The sequence below is a fragment of the Pleurodeles waltl genome, chromosome 5, assembly GCF_031143425.1.
Source record: "Pleurodeles waltl isolate 20211129_DDA chromosome 5, aPleWal1.hap1.20221129, whole genome shotgun sequence".
In the NCBI taxonomy this organism is placed as follows: Eukaryota; Metazoa; Chordata; class Amphibia; order Caudata; family Salamandridae; genus Pleurodeles; species Pleurodeles waltl.
This window is the reverse complement of record NC_090444.1, coordinates 1,173,882,729-1,173,900,184: the sequence shown is the minus strand read 5'-3', so window position 1 is coordinate 1,173,900,184 and position 17,456 is coordinate 1,173,882,729.

The window sequence follows — 17,456 nt, the reverse complement described above, 5'->3', positions numbered from 1 at the left end:
ACAGCTTTAAAGTGGCCTTCCCCCAACTTGTTGCCTCCCCCCTCCACTTTTCTGACCTTGTTTTGGCTGGCTTTAGGACTCCTTAAAACATGATAATATTGGCCTATCCCCAATTGGCATATTTAATTTACTTATAAGGCCCTAGTACACTGCCATGTCGACCTGGCAAATTAACCTGTTTGCCAGGCCCAAACCTTACCTGTTTTTTTTCTTTTCTGTTTATTGAAGTTTACAGGTAAACAAGAGTAACATGGTAAGTAAAGCATCATATATGCAAGGCCTTAAATGACACAAAAATATTGGCATTACATTATTATTGGCAACAAGCAATTGAGTGATATGAAGCTTCAAGTAAGAATAGAGGGGTGAGTGCTGTGGCCACTCACCTAGGAGACACCTTAGCATGACAATCAGAAGTTGCGGCATGTTGGGGTGTAGGGGAAAGCAATGGAGGGGTGCCAAGTAAAGGGGGAAACAAACGGTTAAATGTAACAGTAGAAAACAACAAACTTATTTCAGGTCTAAGTGGTGAAAGAGCAGTATTGGTAGGATTCTAGAAATGGAGATATTGCATCCCAAGGCTCCCGAGTGTATACCCAGTGATGGAGGTCAAATGGTATAACACATGAAGGACTCAGGGGAACAATTCTAGTGCCTTCAGTTTTGGTGAGGTAAAGCAAATAAACTCTGATCTCCGGAAAAAGTGAGTAAAGGGTGCCAAATTCTCAGAAATTTGGCATCTGTGCCTAACAGTTTGTGAGTGAGTTTTTTCAGCACCATGACATGCCAGAGGCATGTGATCCACTGCGCCAGGCAGGGTGGGTATTGCTGTTTCCATTTTAGTGTGATTAATTGTCTTGCCGCATGCAGCATATAGGTACTGAGCACCCAGTTGGGGCTAGTCATGCCTGTCAGGTTCTGGGAACTTATTCTCAAGATGATAGTAAGTGGGGTAGCCGGGAAGAGGTAGCCCCCACTGATTTTATATGCTTAAGGATCTCCTTCCCAGACATATGTATGGGTGACTAAGTCCACCAGGTGTGTACAAAGTCGCTGATTTCACGTTTTCACCTCCAACATAGTGAGGTGGTACCAGGATTCATCATGGACAAGCGAGAGGGAGTATAGTACCATTGGTACATGAGTTTATAGGCGTGTTCCCCTAAGGAGAGACTACGATAAGTTTCAAGAATATCAAGCCAGAGTGTGTCCCACTGTTTAGGGGGAATTCCTTCAGTGGTTTCTTTTTTCCATAATGTTGATATGGGTGTGGAACAGCACCCGTTGAGTGTTGGAGTGTGTGGTACATGTTGGCTATTAACCTTTTCGAGCCATAATATGATCATACCAGAGTTTCAAATGGAGTACAGTGATGGATGGCCACGGGCTAAACAGTGGGATAAAGAGCATAAAGCCACAGCTGCAGGTATTGCCGTCGAGCTGAGTTTGGGAAGAGATACTATGTCCAACATAGCTCAAAGGTGTTCATCACAGGCACTTGAAAAAGGTCCCACAGTGTCCTGTAGTCCTTATCAGACCAAGTCTGAAAGGCATTGGGAGTCAATGTGGGTGTAAAGTCTGGGTTGCGAAAGATCAGAGTGTTTGGGGAGGGAAAGGTAGTTAAGCCCCTCGATGTTGCAAGCTTGTCCCATATTTCTAGCACTGTCCTAGTCGGGATGGCAGTATACGTGCTGCGGGGACAGGAAAGTCGAGGAAGCCACACCAAATCCCACAAAGGTCTACAAGCCACCACCCTTCCCATGTGGAACCAGTGGCTTTCGCTCTCGCGAAGCACTCAGGCTGATATAAACCATAAGTGCACTGCCCAGTAGTGCTCCAAGAGGCTAGGGCATGCTAACCATGGAGATACAGGGTTTCTTTCCTCCCCAGATAAAGGTTGGCAGCTCACGCTGGAGGAGCAAGATGTCATCTTGGGATGGGAAAGGATTGAAATACGTAAAAGGCAAGGAAGAAAATGTTCATTTTGACCACACTGGTTCTTTCCAGCCATGAGAAATAAAGGTCTTTACAGAGTCTGAGGCCTTCCGCTATTGCATGGCACAAGGACTGCCAGTTTGCAGCCGTCCAGGTATCTAATATTGCCATTAGGTTAAGGCCCAGGTATTTGAGCACACCAGGGGACCAAGTAAAAGATGCTAGCTGTTGAAGCAGAGGTATGTCAGCAATTGGGATGGTTAGGTTCAAAATGCTATATTTAGTCATATTTACGTTGAAGGCTGAGACTACTGTAAAGTCGTCCATGTAGGTTGCCACCACTGGAAGTAAGGCTTTTGTGTGCATCAGGGTGAGTAGCAGGTCATTTGCAAAGAGGTTGGCCTTATGGGTATGCCTCCCGAAAGGGATTCCTGCGATCTCCCCGAAGTGCTGTCGCCAGATGGCCAGCGGCTCAACCGCCACAGCGAACAAGGTGACAGCAGACAGCCCTGCCTGGTGCCTCTGCCTATGATTATTAGAGCCATGGAGTGGCCATTGACCTGTGTCATTGCCATCAGGCCGCATAAGAGGCCATGATCCTGGTGACCATAATGGGCCCCAGCTCTATTTTCCATAACACCCAGTGGAGGAAGCCCAGCTCACTCTGTCAAATGCCTTCTCCCTGTCCAGTGACAAAAGGCAGGCCAGGATTTGATGATGATAGACCTTCTCCACCAGGTGAGTTACTGTGCAAATCAAACCTTACCTTTTTATACATATAGCCACCCCTAAGGTAGTCCCTCGAGAACCCAGAGGGCATGGTGCAATTAATTTAAAAGGCAGGACATGTACTTTTAGGTTTTACATGCCCTGTTAGTGAAACACTCCCAAAGTCATGTTTCGCTACAGCAAGGCCTACCTCTCCCATAGGATAACATAAGTGTAATTCACAAACTGAGAGAGATACATTTTTTGGGGCTTGATATTTCTGGAATCACAAATTAAAATCACAACTTTTGGTGAGGTCGGATTTTAAATTGTAATTCTGAAAATGCCACTTTTAGAAAGTTGCCATTTTCTTACTTTAGCCATTTGTTACCTGCTGCCTGTCTCCGATCACTTGTCTGGGGTGGATGACAGCTGGGCTTTGTGTATTCTCCTAGACAAACACACACAGTGGTAGATTAGTGGTGACCTGATGGGCCATCATGGCAGGAAGGGAGAGGAGAGCTGTCCACAGTCTCACTGACACCTGAATAGGCTGTGTCCTACCCCCACACAGTGTGTGTGGAGCCAGGGGAGGAAGGCAATGACCCCTGTGCACTGTCTTGAAGTCTCCTCCACTTAAAAGGCCCAACTGGGTATAAGTACTGGCCCTCTGACACCACCAACTCTGTACACTTCTGGACCTGTGACTACTCTGCAAGCGAGAAATACTGCTGTGCTGCTTAAGGACTGCAACTCTGCTGTACTGCTGCTTTGCTGGAGTCCTACCTTGCTGTGCTACTCTACTGTCTGTTGTTTTCCTGCCTGGATGAGAAGGACTGGACCTGCCTTACTTGAACCCATAGTGACTCCAAAGACCAGCCGACTGTTCTCCTGATCTGAAATCTCAGAGACATAAAAGACTTCCAACCAACCTCCTTCTGCACCTCGACTCTGCCATCTGTGAGTCTGCCCTGCCAACTGGTGCAGCCCCTGTCCTGGACCCTTGGAAGTGAGGCCTAAGGTGCTTGTTGCATGTTGGAAAATGGGTTATTGGTAAGGACAGGCAAGTACCTACACTTAGCAATAGGGCACTAACCTCCACTTAGGTCCAGTTAGGTCTCAGTAAATTAGACCCAGCTCAACCCTTGGTAGCTTGGCAATGAGCGACAAGGCTTAACTTAGGAGACAGAGTGTAAAGCATTCAAATATCACAAAACAGTAATTAAATAAAACACAGGAAACTGTTTAAAAATCCAAAATCTATAAAAATCGATAAAAATAGATTATATTTTTATCTTTAAAATGACACCAAAATGAATAAAATTGAAAAAGGGGAACCGGAGATATGAATTTTTAAAGAATTAATGCTTTCTAGCGCATAGAAGCAACTATCGCGCAAAGGGTTAAAAAAAAAGGTCACATTGGAAAGGAACAGAGTCCAGAGTTCAGGCCACCCATGAGGTAACACTGTCACACTTACTTTCAGAAGTGTTGGATTCAGGAAAGTGGTCCACAGCACTAGCCAAGGGTTCAGAGGCTCTGGTATGCCTCTTGGGGTCTGGGACTACAACTCCCGCAATGCACCTCTTCAACTTATGGAGTTGCTCCAAACGTCTCCAAACTTATGGATCTTCTTCCAGAGGTCCTTTTTGTGTCCTTGAAGTGTCCACAACTTGATCCAAGGTTCCAGAAGCTCTGAGTTGCTCCGTGGGAGTTGGGACTACAATTCCCAGAATGCACCTGGTCAGAATCCTCAAATGGCTACTGGACGCTGGTCAGCTGGGCTCTGCTTGCAGGACTTGATGCAGGGGACTGTGGGCAGCTCCTTTGTACCTGTAATAAACAGGGAGTCCCTTCTTGAAGCAGTAGAAGACAGGTAACGTCCTTTTAGTGCTGAAGCCCAAGTGTGCAGCTGGTGCAGTCCTCCAGGTGCAGGTCAAGGGTCCAGCAGGGCAGTCCTACTCCTGTAGTTCTTCCTTGTTGGAATCTGATAGGGATCTGGTAGGGAACTGAGGTGTGGGTGCAGTTCTGCCAGTTTTATCTTTGCTCCTGGGTGAATAACAGGGGGGTCCTGGGTCTCCAATCAGGGACGGGGTCCTTCCCCCTGTGATGACCACTTCCTGGGAAGTGTGGCAAAAATCAATCCCAGGGAGCAACATTCCTCAAAAATCCATCATGGCTGAAAGTGATTTTGGGAGGTTACATCTGGCTGAGCCCACCCACTGGTGTGGCTAGAAATCCTAAACACACCCCTCTCCTAATCTAATCAAGGGGGCACCTAATTGCCTGGATTTGCAGGATGTGAGGGTGTTGCTGGGTTGCTCCAAATGCCCTTCCCTGCCTTTGAAGACCAGTTTGGCAGCCCTCCCCCTTCCTGCCTCATCATCTGCTGAGGGAAGATCTCCTCCCACAGGCACATCTCTTTGTGTGAAGCCAGGACACTTCAAACCTCATCTAGGCAGCCTGGCCAGGCTACCAAAGGCTGGCCAATCAGAGCACAGCAGCAAAAACACTGCAGGGCTGAAGTTGGCAACTTTTCAGGTAAAGTTTAAAACTCTTTCCCTGAACAAGTTATATTAAATCCCACAACTGGAAGTTGTGGGATTTGTTATAACAATTAATTTGATACCAAACTCTTGGTATCTGTTACTTAAGGGGACTTTACAAATTAAAATAAAGTCTCCCCATTCTAGCCTATGGAGGCCACTCACTACAATGAGGGAAAAACACATTTGGCTGTTTTACCTCACCAGGGCTTATAAAAACTATTTTTATAAGGTCCCTGCTTATAGTTACATGGCACCCAGCCCTAGGGGCACATAGGGCACACCTTAGGGGTGACCCATATGTAAAAATAAGGTAGTTTAAGACTTTGGAACTACTTTTAATTCCAAAGTCGAATTTGCATATAACTTTAATTTAAAAGCAGCCAGGAAGGCAGGCCTGCCTTTGAAATGACACCGGGCACCTCAGCAGTGCAACTATGGGGGCACTACCTATGCTGGGGTCTCTAATCCTCCATGCCCTACTATATACTAGGGACTTATAGGTAGGTTGACTTAACCAATTATAATTAGCCTAATTTGCATACTGATTTTACACAGAGCACAGGCCCTGTGACTGGTTAGCAGTACCCAGGGCACCATCAGAGTCAGGAAACAACCAGCAAAAAGTGGAAAATGGGGGCAAAAAGTTAGGGGGCCTCTGTGATCAGCCCTGTTCTCTCACACTCCAGCAGAACCAATGCAACCCCTGCCATTCCAACGCAGCACCCCTGCTGAATGGATCGGGAACCAGTGCATATTGCTCTTGCTGCGGGGATCCTTCTGGGTGCATCACTTGTGTTGCATGGATCAGGACAGGTGCATCACTGCTGTTGCAAGAACAGACCTAGCACATCACCTCCGGACCCGCCACATTTTAGAACCAAAGCATTGCCACTGCTGCGTAGAGAAAATTGGTGCATCTCTTCTACTGCGTGGGTAAATTGATGTATCTCCTCCGTTGCAGGGATCGACACTGGTTCATTGCTTCTGCTGCCCTCCCCGGCATCTTCGACGTCGATGCAGCTACGATTAAGGTACTTTTGTTCAGTGGGCCTCACTGGGCCTCTGTATCTGGTCCGTGCTCCTTCACCGTGGGCCTGAACTTTTGTCCCAGTCTGACGTGGCCAGATATCCTCAGTTTCTTGCTTCTAAGCTCTATTTTACAGTTTAATTTAAAAAAATTCATATCCCAAGTTCTACTTATTGGATTCTAATAGTTTCTGTCTTGTTTCATTTATTAAATTAAGTTCTATTTTTCTAACGTGATGTGGAATCTTTTTGTGTGGTGTTCTCACTGTTTTACTGTTTAAAGTGTTGCACATTTACTTAAATGTTGCCTCTTAAGTTAAGCCTGACTGCTCTCTGCCAAGCTACCAGAGGGTGAGCACATGTTAATTTAAAGTGTGTGTGTGACTTACCCTGACTACTATTGTGGTTACTGCCTCATCAAGGTGCATACCTCTGTCAACCAGGAACCCAATTTTTAACAACTTGGTTATCACAAAACATTTCTGGAAAGCTTTATAATGATATCAAAAACACTTTTTAATGAAACATTCATAATTATTAAGCTTGTCGTTCCTCATAAGAAAACACATTTGGGGATTGTGTTAAATTATGATAGCCAATTCAATTTCCTACATTAGAATAAATCTTTTACGCATGATCATACCTTCATAGCAACAAATGACCTGGACTGTGCAACATAAAGAACTAAAGTTAGGCCCCTTTAACCAGTTAGGCTACACAGGCTCTCCATTAGGCCTTGTGTAACTATAATAATGATGAAATCGACCAAAGAATTCAAAATGTCTTGAAATATGACTTCAAACAGCTACCTATATATTTTGAGACAAGGTGAGAGTGATGAGTGTGTTGTGCATGTGTGCGAGAGAAAAGCAAGTGAATGAAAGAGAGAGGGAGAACAAGAGAGAAGGCAGACATTTATTTACTTATCTGCAGTCACTTTTAGTAAAAGATTTATTTTGTGATAGGATTAGAACAATGTCATACAAGATATCGAATTAACAATTTTGCCAGGAAGTGAGGATAGAACCATTTCTTACTGCTCACTTCTGGACGATGGAAGAAAAGGCTGGTAGTCATCGCAATCTGGACTGATGCATTATGTGTGCAGAGAACGTGCTGCACTGCAGTGTTCCAAAACCAAAATTCAGTTCTCGGTGGCCCATTAGCTCTCATGCATTGTGATGAGATGGTGGTCACCTTATATATCCGAGTATAATTTCCCTCAAGGCCCATGGTGTCCTTTCTAGGTGATCATGAAACGATCATGAAACAATGTTGCTGCAGCCATGATTGTCCTACACAAATCTCTTATTTCCTTGCTAAGATCCATTTATTTTTCAATGAATTTTTATTGAAGGGCACTGGGAATACAATGAAACATTCAGAACATGTATGTGAACTTTTCTAATACTGAAGGGTTGTTACATTTACACAGGGTTGTCCTGTGATGGAACTGGAAGGCTTTTTAGAGTGGACCACGTTGCTCATGTAAGTAGCAGCCAATAGAAAAACAATAAAAACAGAAAACACACTACAATTAGGCTTTGAACCACACCCCTCTAATAATCCACCAATAACATCATGGTACAGACTACAAAATGGAGATGTAACATAAAACGTCCTCTTTCTTTGCAGCTCCGCAGCCGAAATAAGTGACTCACCTTATTATCGTTCTATGCATTGTGCAGATTTAATTGCGATTGTTATATTCATTGTGCCGATTTAATTGCAATGGCAGCCCGCTGTGCTTTTTGACCTTTTGGTCCTTTCACGGCGCGTTACAGGTGCGTGTTTCACCACTTTAATGTATGGTTACGTTTCTTATTTCTTTAAGCTGTAATTGTTCTCATTAACCCCTACGAGTCCCCGTCTCCACCTTTCTAACGTCTTCCTCGGCCTACGGTCGGTCAGGCATTCTTGCATGACCCCGAGTCCCTCTGCCTGTACTTTCAGCTCGCAGGTAGCCCAATTGTGCCAGGCACACGTGCGTGCTATTTTGGGAGGGGCAGTCGAGTCGCTTCACTTGGCTGACCTCTCTGGAGACGTTGTTCTGCGGACGCCTTCCCCAGGCTGAAATAAATGGGGCCTAGATGTGGAAGTTTATGGCCCTTAGGAGGACGTAGATTACTTTTTGAACCTGGGATTGAACAGGTTATTTTTTCCTCCATTCACAAATCTGTGGATAATGCTCTTTCCTCTGCTCTGAAACTTTATCCAAACACCGTGATGAGATCTCTTGGCCTAACTCCTTGCCCCTCCCCGTGAACCCTCCCTCCTCTAGTGGGACCTCCTCCTGATCTTTCTTGGCCCCACTCTAAAACCCTGGCCAAATTATCTAATTCAGCTCCCCTTGAGCATGCCTATTCAGTGTCCCTTATTCCCTTCTATTTCCCCTGTAGTACCTCCTCATTCCGATTCAGACACTGATTCTTCATCCTCCTCACATGAATCGCGCAAAGCGCGCAAATGATCTAAGAAACGCAAGCACTCTTCCCCGTCAGCCCCCTCCCCTTTCACTATTGAACCTTCTGACATTGTCTACCCAGATCTTCTGATTGGGCCCTAGGCCTGGCAGTGGCTGCATATATGCATCAAAATATCAGGAAAGTTATTGAGAAGAAGGTGAGGTCTAGGCAAAAATCAGAGTGCCCGAGACCTGACCTTCCGTGCAAGACTGCCGTTACCCCGGAGATTTACTCCACTATAGTTACAAACATAACAGGGACCCTAAGAAGGGTATTGACAGAGCTCTCAAGGTGTTCCAAGACAAGCTTTTGGATGTGACAGGGCCTTTAGCTAAGATTTTAGAATACGCTGTAGAAGCCCAAGAGTAAGGAGCCGCTATTCACCCAGAGGTATTGGCTGGATGGACTCAGAGAGCTATTTGTTTTTTAGGAAATGCGAACTGTGCAGGAGAAAATCTGTTCTGCTTTGCGTCGATCCTCAGTTGGTAGATCTGGCTTCGGCAGAGGCGGGTCCTCTGGCTGAGGGCCAATTTTTAGGGGATCGCTTTAAGGACATTGCAACATTTTTAAATACTTTCTCTTCTTTTCTTCTTTGAATAAATTGCAGACTTCCCTTCAGGGCATGTTCAACCCCCTTTTTGGAAGGGCTGGTTGTTTTGGAGGATGTCCGACCGCCAGGGGCTATCAACAAAGTCCTTCAAGAGGATTTTATCCCAGGTGCAGAGGGTATACTCAAGAACCATCTCAAGCGGGTTTTTGCCCCTCCAGGAACAGGTCTTTGAGAGGACATGGGTTTCGAGGTGCCAAAAGAGGTTTTAGAGCTATTGAAAGTTCCCCCAAAGGTAACATATCCTTCTCTTCTTTCTATTCCGTTGGGGGGCAGACTCATACATTTTGCTCACAATTGGGGAAACATCTCCTCAGATGTATGGGTGTTAAACACAGTGCAAGGCTATGCCATAGAACTTTCTGATACTCCTCTTTAACCTGTTCTCCCTCCCCTTCTTCTTTTTTCCCAACTAGACAGTTCCTTTATTGATTCCAACATTCGAGAATTGCTGGCAAAACAAGCCATTGCTCTTACTTCTCGAAATCCAGAGGGCTTCTGCAGCAATGTGTTTTTAGTCCAAAAGAAAGGAGGAGGTCAAAGGTTGGTTCTCAACCTCAGGGGTTTCAATCCTTTGGTTATTTACAGACATTTCAAGATGGAGGGTATCCATCTTTTAAGAGATCTTCTCCAAGGAGGAGACTGGATGGTCCTGCTAAACCTCAAGAATGCTTACTTAACGATCTCCATAACTCCTTCTCACAGGAACGTCCTTCAATTTCATGAGGAACAATTGTTACAAAGTATCTGGCTATCCCATTCAGTATGTCTTCAGCACCTTGGTTTTTTACCAAACTGATGAGGCCAGTGGTGGAACATCTGCGAGAGAGGGGAGCGCGCATGATAATTTACCTTGATGACATGATTCTTTTAGCACAGGACCAAGCTCTTCTGCTGAATCATCTGTCGTGGGCAGTGTCTCTCTTACAGAGTCTGGGTTTTGTGATCAATCTCAAAAAGTCTGCAATTATCCATTCTCAACAGATGGAATTTCTGGGATTTCTAGTGAATTCGGTCAAAGCACATTTACTGTTGCCTCCTCTGAAAATGAAGTCTATCAAAAGAGAGTTGAAGGGGACATTGTCGAGGCAAATGGTTTCTTTGAGATCCCTAGCTCAGATTGTGGGTCTTCTGGCTTCATCGATTCAGGCGATTTTTCTGGCACCCCTACATAACAGATCCTTACAACGATTAAAGATTTATTACCTGCAACAGGGCCTTCCTTACGATCATTTGATTCCTTTGTCCCTGGAAGCCTGAGAGGAACTTCAGTGGTGGCTTTCTCACATCAAAGCATGGAATGGCAGAGCCATCTTCAGGACCTCACCGAAAATAGTAATAGAATCCGATGCCAGTCGTTGGGGCTGGGGAGCGAGATGTGGCCAGTTCTCATCAGGGGGTCGTTGGTCTGCCGAGGAACTTCGGTTGCACATAAATTGCCTAGAATTGTCAGTAGGCTCTTTTGCTATCAGGTCCCTGTCACCTCAAAAGAACAATTGTTGCATTCTTCTGAAAATGGACAATGTGTCCGCAGTGCGTTATATCAACCAGCTGGGGGGAAACAGATCCCGGCTTTTGACAATAATTGCCAAAGAGTTGTGGCATTTTTGCCTTTCCCAGAAAATGTTTGTGATAGCAGAATTTCTGCCGGGGAAAGACAATCTATTGGCAGACTGGCACTCGCGTTATCTGATGGATTATAGCGATTGGAAACTCCATCCATTTATCTTCCAAAAGAGCATGGGTTTTCTCGGTCCCTGTAGTAAGGACCTGTTTGCGTATTGTCTCAATTTTCAGCTGCTGAGTTTTGACAGTTGGATTTCAGGAGAAATGACCAAATGCAAGGCATTTCGTCTTCAGCTGCCTCTTTTATACGACAGGCTTGGGCTCCTTCCACCCGGAAACGATATTCTTTGACATGGAAGAAGTGGGTGGGTTGGTGCCTTCGAAGGGAGGATCCGAGGTCAAAGATATTAAGGCCCTCAATACAACTTTGACGGTCTTTGCCAAAGACCGCCGAAGCTGCGGGCGCCAGTATACCACCAGGGCTGGCGGTATATCTGGCTCCCTATTTTGACTTTTCCACTGGCCCAGAGGATGGTAACAGTGTTACCGTCCGCTGGCCCAGCGGAAAAGTCACATCAACATTGCAGCCAGCTCGTAATAGAGCCGGCCGCAATGTTGATGTGCAGCGGGTGCAGTAGCTCCCGTCGCACATTTCACTGCCTGAACTTCGGGCAGTGAAATGCGCGATGGGACTGTGCCTGGGGGCCCCTGCACTGCCCATGCGAAATGCATGGGCAGTGCAAGGGCCCTCAGGGGCACCCCAGGTTCCCCTTACCGCCAGCCTTTCCATGGCAGTGTATACCGCCGTGGCCAGGCTGGCGTTCGGGGACTGTTATTGGTGGATTATTAGAGGGGCGTGGTTCAAAGCCTCATTGTAGTGTGTTTTCTGTTTTTATTCTTTTTCTATTGGCTGCTGTATTTTGGACTAGTAAAGACTGAGAAGCTTAATCCTCCCCTCTGTGTCATTAATAGAATCTAAAATTCTTGTTGCAAAGCTAGAAAATATTGTATAGTTGCACTGCATTGGAAGCAGGAGAATGCCAAATGATATCAAAGCTGCACAACAGGCGGGAAGAAAGCTTGCTGAAACCCAGGCCCCAATACCCACAAGTAGAAATCCTTTCTGAAGAAGGACCGGAGATTTAGCCAGGAGGAGACCTATGTTGTGGAGAGGAGACAGGAGAGGAGCACAAAAAGGGCAGCGATTTCGCAGGGAAGCTTCCAAAGCTGGCTCCAGACTACCCTGCCGGTTGGAACTACTATCCCACTACGTTCCAGGAGGAGTGTGGCTTTCCCAGGTGTGATCCCAGGTATTGGATTGTCAGAAAAAAAGGGAAAAAAGTGAGTGGTTTGGGAGTGGAAGATTCCGGGGAATTACCATACCATTGTTGCTCGAGAGGGAAAATGTGCTATGAAGTGAAACAACTGGTTGGATAATGTGCATTTTTTTTTTTTTAAAGCAGTAAAATGGACAATAAGATCATTGCTCTCTAAGTCATCATTTCCTTTTGAATTTTTATGTTGGTTGGATTTGTGATATCAATTTCTCTGACAGGAAAGAGGTATTGAAAGAAAGGGCATTGTTTTATGAATAAAAGGGCAAAGAGAGCCTAACAAGGAGAGCACATACAAAAAAAACAAAGAAAACATAGAAAGAAAACGGGGGAAGTAGTAAGGAAAGGACACAGACAGGATAAAATAATAATAATAATAATTCAACTACAACAAAACAACTATTAAAATAAAACCTTGGTCTCTTTTTCCGAGGGTGAAGGCGGTGGGCCTAACTACATCTTCAGTGGAAAAGAAGAGAAGTGTGAAACAGTCAAGAGAGTTTAAGTTCCACTTTTACTAAGGAGAAACTTTTTTTTCTTTCATTACTTGGACTGAGACCACAACCTGAATTCTCCACCTATATTCTGCCTTCCTTACTGTCAGATTATTGTTGAGCAATAAAAGCAGAAACCCTGTGTCAAAATTGGAAATCGTTATAAAGTGACACCAAGCGACAAACCAAGTGACAGAAATGTGTTGTACTCAACAGAACTACAGGTGTCAGGATCATCCCCTCAAGGAAGGGCTGGATGCCCTTGAAGGGGAGATGGCATTCATATCTACAAATACTGACTCTATTCTTCTCACAAAATTCCGCTTTCCTTTCCAAGTTTGAAACCAAGGTTACGCTTACTGAAAATGTGCAGCATACATCATGGGGCAATATGCCTCCTAGATCTGCTAAGACCCTGAATGGTTTTCAGCTGATACAATTCTATGTGAAGCTTCAAGCACATAGTAAACGGCATTCAGATTTGATTAACAGTGAATACATTTGTGATTGTATATGGCTCCTAGCATTTCATCAGTTTATTTGAGCATGATAAAACATAATTTGAGTATGTTTTCATAGAACCGTCTATGACAAAATACTTAAGATATCTTTTTGCCTTCTAGATATCTAGTACATCCCAGACATTCTTTGCTATATACCATCCTGCCCTACCATGATGTCACGCCCAGATATGCAAGTCTCTGTATAATATGCCTTCAGTAACATATCACTCATTTATTCAGCTGATATTCCTAATAACAACTACATTAAACATTCACACGTATGCAATTTCCATCACTTCGGTACACCCCACGTGTAGTGTGTGGACCCTTTCCAATAACACATTTAGAAGTATACCTAGATTTTCACATATTTACAAGATTCTAATTCTGTATCTTGAAAATGATGACCTTAGAAAACTAGGGAGCCTTGTACTTCCCCAGGCATGATTTACTCACTGGTGTAGCTCAGTTACAATGGCCCCCAGTGCAAGCAAAGCAACTGGGCCCTCTCATTGGGGTGACATCTCAGTCTGTCAGCTGCCCCAACACTCCTCAACCCTCTTCGACATAGTCTGCATCTGGCATTTGAGATTTCACAACCATTGTCACACACCCACACACACACTATAGTATTTTCACCCTCTGCACAGCATTTTAGCAAGTCAAGGTCATAACTCTAAAAAATCAAGATCAAAACCAATAGTTTGGCCATTGTAAAGCACATGCATATGTTAACGCGTCCCGGTATGATTAATTTACTCACTTTGGGACTCGTTTTAGGCCAATGAATCTTTTGACCCTGATTGAAGACACCTTAGGACGAGATAGCTAATCAGCATGTCAATCAATATGTCAATAACGTCATCAATATTTATTATAACAATGCAATTTACCTTAGTCAATGACATTTAATGAAACTCAGAAACACCATGACCTTTCAGTCATGAATAACCACACCAGAATAATATGAATTTTGTGATATTTATTCCCTATTGATTACAATTCTACTAGTAAGTTTATTAGTCTCAAAACCAAGAAACACATTAGCATTGTCACAATATGGCAACTCTGATAAGATTTCATTAAAGCAAGAATCACAAATATTAGAATATAACACACGTCAGCATAGGTTATTCTAGCAGAGTATCATCATCACGTTATTCAACAAAGCATAGATTTGGTCATTTGTCTATTTGCGTCAATTTTGTGATCCCCTCTCAACTAACCTCGAATTAGCATTGGCATGTTGGGCTTCATGCAAAAACAATTTAGTAACACCAATTTAGAAAACGTCTAGCTATGGTCTCTGTCAAAAGAAGCAGTTGGTACCTAGAAAGGAAAAGCAAACAGACAATCACAATTTCATTGTCATATAGTTACCCTCCGTATTTGGGTCAGTTGATTCGCCATCAGCCAGGAATTCAGCAATTGGGTAAAAGGGGCACTTCCCTCATAAGGAGGTAAAGTGTAAACGGGCAATTTATAAGGCAAGAATGGTTTTAAGACCCAAACAGCAAAGTCTCTATGCAGAGTGACAAATTGTCTGGGTCATAGCAAATCGCATCAGCATCTCCCCTAACTCTCTCCTATCCCTCCTGTTCTCCAGTCTCTCTAGTTCTAATTTACTTCCTGGTGTCAAGGGTTTTTATCCCCTTTTCGTTGTACATTCCCCTAAAATTTGGTTGGACAAGGGGTTGCACCCCACTATCTTTAACCAATTAACTTCACATTAGATCATCGAAATTGTCACCCCATAACAGTTCTCACATATTTTATTGGTCCTTATGATTGACGTCTTTAGCGGGTGGAATGTCCGGTATGATTTCATAGCCTTGTGGTCCTTTGCACATCTTCGGTCAGTGGCTCCATTGTCTGTACCGGTTCAGGCGACCTTGTACCTACGACTGGTCACAGTGTTGCATTCGGCTAAAATGTTTCTACAAGCAAGTCGAATTTTATGAGAACGGAACTTTCTTTTAATTCTTTCATTAACTTTACATGATAACCATAATCACAATAAACAAATCAGAACAATCAGTAGACCCCCTAATATTTTTGCAAGAACCCCATTCCAAATATTACTAAACCAATTCCCTACTCTGGTAATTCCTCTCCCAACTTTCTCCCATACTCCAGGTTCCTTCAGCTCCTTCAAATCTGCACTATCTCTTGTTAGGTTAGTAAGCATACCTCTAATCTTTTTGCTGTTATCTGTTGTGAACGCACAACAATGGCGCTCATTTAGCATCTTACAGACTCCGCCACTCTTTGCTAAAAGAATGTCTAAAGCAAGCCGGTTTTGAAGAGTCATAGCTCTTTCCGCAGCAAGTTCAGTATACATCAGGAGTATAGCCCCTGTGAAGTTTGTCAGCATGTTATCCACAATAGTAGACAACTTTCAAATCTTTATGGAGTTTAAGATAACCCCTACTATAGGAATTATGGCTCCAAATATGTCACCAACGACAGCAGCCGCTGTCTCTCTCTTTTGCCTAGTGTGTTGTAATTCAGACATTTTAGGAATTTGCTTTAAGTCATCAATCTGGTAGATCTTTGGGAAAACTATTCCCAAATAACATGTCCCATACCATCCCTTTGGAAGACGGTAATAAGCATTAAGTCCACATATATAATAGATCCCAGGGATCGCTGGATCCTGTCCATTTAATATGAATGTCCATTTACTCTGAAACAAAAACACATGCCTGCATTCACTCGTTCACACAAATAAAGGGGGTGATTCTAACCCCGGCGGTCTTAGACCGCCGGGGCCAGGGTCGGCGGGAGCACCGCCGACAGACCGGCGGTGCCCCGCAGGGCATTCTGACCGCGGCGCTTTGGCCGCGGTCAGTGCAGGAAAACCGGCGGTCTCCCGCCGGTTTTCCGCTGCCCCTTGGAATCCTCCAAGGCGGCGCAGCTTGCTGCGCCGCCGAGGGGATTCCGACCCCCCCTACCGCCATCCAGTTCCCGGCGGTCCGCCCGCCGGGAACCGGATGGCGGTAGGGGGGGTCGCGGGGCCCCTGGGGGCCCCTGCAGTGCCCATGCCACTGGCATGGGCACTGCAGGGGCCCCCGTAAGAGGGCCCCTAAATGTATTTCACTGTCTGCTGCGCAGACAGTGAAATACGCGATGGGTGCAACTGCACCCGTCGCACAGCTTCCACTCCGCCGGCTCGATTCCGAGCCGGCTTCATCGTGGAAGCCTCTTTCCCGCTGGGCTGGCGGGCGGCCTGAAGGCGGCCGCCCGCCAGCCCAGCGGGAATGTCAGAATTACCGCCGCGGTCTTTCGACCGCGGAACGGTAACCTGACGGCGGGACTTTGGCGGGCGGCCTCCGCCGCCCGCCAAGGTCAGGATGAGGGCCAAAGTGTCATGCTCAGATTTTGCCCTATATATACAAAGCCTACCTACATGTAATGCATCTATAGCTAACTTGCCCTGTGTCTTTATTGCAGTGTAAGCATAATCATTTGTAAGCGTGCGTTTTTCCAATCCCTTTTCTAGCCTTTCCTTTAATGGCTTTCGTCTATCATCAGCGTGATCTAAGAAGCTCTTCTCTAAAGGTGTTAGTAAGCAGGTTAGGTTTTGAAGCATTATTAGTCACTTTCTTATCCATCCATGGCATTCCCACAATCACACCTATAATTATTATTGCACATACAATACCTAGAATAGCACTTAACCAACCACACATCTTACCCTTTTTACTCTTACTTTTAGTGTAACTCATGAGCTGTAAAGAACCAGATAGCAGAATAATACAAAGCAAAAAATCAACTTGAGGATGATATAAAAGCTCTCTTATTTTTTGTTTTCTTGTGCAAAGTTTCTCTCTCTCTGCCAGTATTTCCAGTGTTTCACTCACTCCAGGACCCCTTTGTCAAATCAGGTTTAGCAGCTTGTCGTAATCGGTTTTCAGAGTCAATTCAGGATATCAGTGTCACATCCGGTAATTTATCAGTCTCTTTTCTCAGCTTCTCAGCTTTCGATTTTAATTTCAATATTTTAACACAGTTTCTTTCTAGAGTTGAATTCAGGTGCCGTAGTATTGACCTGGTACCCCTCGATCAAAACAGAACGCCAAGAATTCTTGTTGCCTTTCAGCTGTTGTTGCATACGCCCATTCAGGACCTGCGTAACTTCTATTTGCGACTCTCTTTCTTTTCAGTTTGCGTTCACTTTGTAACTCTCCTTCAGTGAGATCCTCTTTTCTGGTTGTGTCAACTTCTTCCTCTAATGTATCACAAGGGACCACTTTCTCTCCTGCAGCT